Genomic DNA, 5,560 nt, shown 5'->3' on the forward strand with positions numbered 1-5,560 from the left:
GACCTCAAATTTCAGGTTCATCTGAAGAAAGATTTTTACCACTTTTTAAACACTTAAGTGTCTATCTCATTTGATTCAATTAGTTTATGTGAAAGATTTTAACTGATTTAGTCATTAAAAACGAGCCGATTCAAACTCAAATATGTAAAATCTACCAAATATGCCGAAAAATGTCACTTTTCACATGTTGTTTTGTCAAAAATGAAATTGGCCGCATCCGTGTTCATCCTCAACATTTATATATGTTATGTTTTATCATCAAATACAACTTACATTTCAATATGAAGGATGTACACGAATGCGGCCACTTCATTTTACACGGAAACCGTCTAAAATTTAACTAAAATGCTAGAATTGTGAAGATTTCAGAAATTTAGCATGACTTAATGGTGCTACTACCCGATATATGTGCATGGTATTGTCAAAAACAGCCCATATTTGTGTAGCAGAAGCTTCTTCTGTCCAATAAATAACTAAAAGTTAAAATTTTAACAATTTTGTAAAACTGCTATATTTTGGGACCAAAAAGGGGTCTTACTGGACCTACTACTTTGTCGATCATCCATGTAAATGATTTTCATTATAAAGGAAAATGACAACAATACCGAACTCCAAGGAATATTTAAAACAGTCACTGCTATAGAAAATCCTTCATTAAATGAAAATTATATCAGTAACACAGGCGAGACATATCAGCGTGTGAGCTCATATCCATTAAAAACCTTTTGTTTGTCTTGTAAGGTCATGACTTAAAAATTAAACATGGTTTTGTTTTACAATTTTGTATTATTGTTGTGCGTGTTGGGATTCAACTAGCTCTGTTAATTTATCGGAACTAAAAAATAATAACGTGATGTTAAAAACAACGTTGATGAAATTGCTAATTGGATTATAATGGTCATAATAATTCAAATTTAAATTTGCATTTATATTAACCATACAGTTACAGTCCGGTACCATTTTATATCATATTTATGCAAGAAGTTCAAAATTAATGAAACATTTCTTACTATTAACATAATCATTTAGACGATATCTTAATATCCTTAATATTACAAATTTAGCACAGGCACTTGTCTCAGAAAAAAATGTCCTATACACCTTAATATGTTATACTAAGGTATATAGGAAAAAAGATCTGATCCTGTAGAACTTGCAGTAGAAAGTTTAAGGACAAAAATGACTATAATTCAAATCATTTTTTTTTTCAAGATTTAGTACACATTTGACATAATATAGTGTATCAACTTTAATCAAGTAATGGAACAATTACAAACACATGACTTCTTGTCTATGTCAATAAACAGATGTATATGTTTGTTTCTCTTATTTTCATTCTATTTTCACATCTCTCGATCGGCGTTACAAAAATGTTTTTTTTTATCTCTAAAGAAATCAATTATGATGTCAAATGTCTTGTTCTCTTCTGAAGTTCGTATTGTGACGTCATGACAAACGTCGACCATGTCCGATGGCGTCACAAATAAAGAACACAACGTCTCGTTTAAGCGTCTGGCGTATCAAATTATAAGCCTGGTACCTTCGATAACTAGTCAGAAATAGAATTCAACTGCTTAGAGTGAAGAAATTTCAGGACACACTTGATGAGGTTTTGAATTCATATTTCTTTGCTTTTTGAAAACTCCTGCAAATTGATAAATTATAAACTTGACATTGATCAAATAAGAGCAAAACAGAGAAAGTAGATACCAAGGGAGCATTTTAAGATCATGACTCCGATATAAACAAACAACACTATGGCAATACAATTAAAACGACGAAAAGACACACACCAGCATGAATCTAAAGACTTTTAAACATGAAACCCTTACATATCAGGGGTGAACTTAGGGACTGCGTAAAGGCAAGTTAGACTCGCTTGATATGCGGTCTTCTGTTTGTTTTTCAACCAATTTAACATTAAGGGTTGGTTGTTCAACTTGTCGTTAATAAAATTAACGGTACCAATTTTCTTGCACCAGATGCGCATTTCGACAATACCTGTCTCTTCAGTGATGCTCGTGGCCAAAATATTTGAAATCCAAAGCTTATATAAAAGATGAAGAGCTATAATCCAAAAGGTCCAAAAAGTATAGCAAAAATCCGTGAAAGGAATCAGAGCTTTGCATGAGGGAGATACATTCCTTAATTTATAATAATTTCTAATATTTTGTAACAGCAAATTTTAATAACACAAAAAATCCGTATGTTCATGCCAGTACCAGAAATTCTCAAAACGTGTTGTAATTGAGGCTCTCCAACTTTAGATATGGTATTTTTCTAAGGTCCCAAGTATGATTCTAAATCTGATTTCTTCAAATGCATTTTTACAAAGATACATTACAATATTCTGTTTGAAGAGTTTAAAGGTCAATTTTGCTTAATTGAAAAATCATTACTGTAAATTTATTTTGTGAAGAAATGCTGCGTTTGAATCAATAAAGCCGATATCATCTGTGAAACGGATATTCCCCAACGGGCAACCAACTCGTGATGGCGTCCGTAAAATTTACGAAGGGATGATTTTCAACCTCACCATGTGGAACTCTTGGTTTAATAAATCCTTGTGAGCAGTTTCCTTCTTTCAAGGAAATCATGATAGGAAATACAAGTACGGGAATATCATATAATTGGGAGATATATACTCCGGTTACGGACGCTACTGGAATGTTGTTACATAGAAACGGAAAGTTCACAATAGCGAAGCTGAAATCATCATTTTTGTCGTAAAGTTTTTTTTCAACCGACTCCAATTGTCATTTCTAGATGTAGGTCAAGATATGAGGAATACTTTACTGTATCTGTTGTATCCTTAATATATAGTTTGATGGGATAGATGCGTTCCATATAGTCACCAAATGTTGAATTTTTTAGTAAGAGAACATCATCTTTATAGCGGAGAGTAAAGTCAAAGGATATTGCTTACTTGTTTTCTCTCTTCCAAAAAAGTTCCTTTATACTGCAATCAGCTATTTTACTATACAGATAAAGCTATACGTATAAACGTTAGCTTTATACGTCAATGACCTCAACTCACCTATAAGCCCCGCCTACTTACAACGTCACGTCACAACCATGACAACGTGTAGTAACAATGGTCAAACTTTTATGAATTTAAACCTGTTATGTCTTCAAATTGGTAATTTATATACCATGTTTATCAAATGTTATTAATCAAATTCATTTTACCTTTCTAATTCCTTAAATTGTCAATGCTTACCGCCTAGACTACGCTCATAGGGAAATACCCCAAAATGGTACCCCAAGGGGGAAATTCCTAACACTTTTTTTTAATAATATTTGTTTCATATTTTTATTATTTTTTTTGTTTTTTTTATCGATTTCAGTATAAAAACAATATACGTATAGTGTCTTGAAATATGAAATTTATTTGTATTCGGCACGAAACGGGAAAATGCTCGGTAGAACCTCGCATTTTCCCGTTTCTAAGCCTCATACAAATAAATTTCATATTTCAAGACACTATACGTATATTGTCTAAGTATGAAGTCAGCGTCATAAAAATAAAGAAACATGTCGGCAAAAAGAGAGGCACAATTGGTTCCCATTGGGATGCCGATAGATTGTTGAAAAACTTATCCTGCAAACATAACAGATATGTTGTCAATAAAGAAATCAAGGATCTTGATAATGTCAGTTTCAGAGAATTTCTTGTTTGAATCAGAGTGACTATTTTAAAAGTAGGACTGATCCGTCCCTAAGACAAGATTCTTGAATCTATGTTGGCCGTTCCTTTTATGAAACAAAGCAATATCAACTCTTTCAATTTGTCTTTAAGTTTAGAATGGGGAATACATGTGTAAAGTGGAGAAAATAGCAATGTTTTTATACTATTGCAAGATGAAAGAGTCTTTAATTGTATTTTGTCTAAAAGATCTTTGATTTTTTTTTAGTATTCACATTTGATTTACGCCATCTCTAAATTAGGGAGTTTCACAATAACTTTGAAGCCCTGTTTTGATTGCTGCGAAAATAGATGTTATTAATTTAGAAAGAGATTTCGTGGACCACTTGGAAGACCCAGCAATATACTGTTGTTTGTAAAAACAATTATAAAGTTTAGGTATCCTATATAGTGATGGAAGATCTAGTTCTTCCTCTTTGGTTGAAATTCTAAAGGAACATAGAACAGACCAGGATATCCTCATTGGTAGGTGCCGTAAGTGTATATGTTGAGATTCTATGTGAATTTTCAGCACCTAATTTGATTTATCAAGCAGTTTATGTAATGGGATTTACACATGAAAACGATGTTGTTTGGGGCTTAATCTGCTGGGACAACAACATATTTGTCATGGAGCTAGGACAAGTGTCTTGCAACATTTGGGTCTTAAAAGATTGACGAATCATGGGAATTGAAAGGCCCATTCGGTTTCTTAATTCTAATTTGTGTCAACGAACTCTCAGCCTTAATCAATTCGGAAAGAGTATCTTGGTCTCCTTCTAATAAGTGTTAGCTTTTTTAATTGTTTAGCCTCGACAATTACTGATGTGATATTATTTCTTTAAAGGCGCATCTGGTGCAGTAAATACACTGTATAATATGGCATAACTACTGTTGTATAATTTGTGTTCCTACTCCTAAATAACCAGGTGTGGTCGTTCATTTAAAAAAGAATAAACGTAATGATTGAAATTGAAGCATTAATAGTACCCAATAATTTCAACTTTAACTTCAAAGATTTAATTGATTTCATTATTTGAATAAATAAAGATTTTTAATCAACAACAGAAGGTCAACAACAAATCATTTAGAAGGTTGACATAATAAATAAAAGAAGATACTCAATGCACCACACCCAAACATCTTCAGCATGATCGAGTTGTTGACACCAGAAGAAGCCTTCCGTGCGCTCACACTTAGTAATACAGAACTGGTGGTAAACATGGTACAAGAAAGAGAAAATTTACAGGGAATTACATGACAGACTTTGTGACGTTTTTTTTTTCTAAATCCATAGGATGTCGGATGTGTACAGCTTGATATTTAACTCCGAGTTGCATGAAATATTTTATTAACTTTTTATTGGCTTTGAACTAGCTGTCAGTAACTGCGATTACTCCCAGACCTCTACAAATTGTCGTTTTGTTTAAGGATGTATTAGTACTAGTTCTCGTCAACTCGAGCTTATTTCTATTTGTATCGACCTAATGAGTTAGTCGACATTTTCAACTGTTTTGTTCTTATGTTGTACTGTTACACCACTGTCCAGGTTAGAGGAAACCTTCAAACGAGTTTAAATCCACCACATTCTGAATGTGCTTGTCCCGATTCATGCAGTGGTTGCCGTTTGTTGCTGTGTAACATTTTTTATGGTTCGTTATTTTGTACATAAACTTAAAAGCCATTAGTTTTCTCTTTTAAAATGTTTTCCATTTGTTATTTCGGGGGTCTTTAAGCTGACTATGCGGTGTGGGCTTTGTACATTGTTGAAGGACATCCATTGACCTATAAATGCTAATTTCTGTGTCATTTTGGTCTCTTATATAGAGTTGTCGCATATGGAGGTATACCACATTTTCTAATTTTTGTATTCAG

At 32.8% G+C, this 5,560-nt stretch overlaps 1 protein-coding gene across 1 annotated transcript in view; it reads right to left on the minus strand.

Moving 5' to 3' along the window:
* The window catches only part of LOC139492001 (uncharacterized), a 275,234-nt gene that overhangs the window by 150,719 nt on the left and 118,955 nt on the right, over positions 1-5,560 (minus strand). The window lies entirely within an intron of this gene.

The sequence above is a fragment of the Mytilus edulis genome, chromosome 10, assembly GCF_963676685.1.
Source record: "Mytilus edulis chromosome 10, xbMytEdul2.2, whole genome shotgun sequence".
NCBI lineage: Eukaryota > Metazoa > Mollusca > Bivalvia > Mytilida > Mytilidae > Mytilus > Mytilus edulis.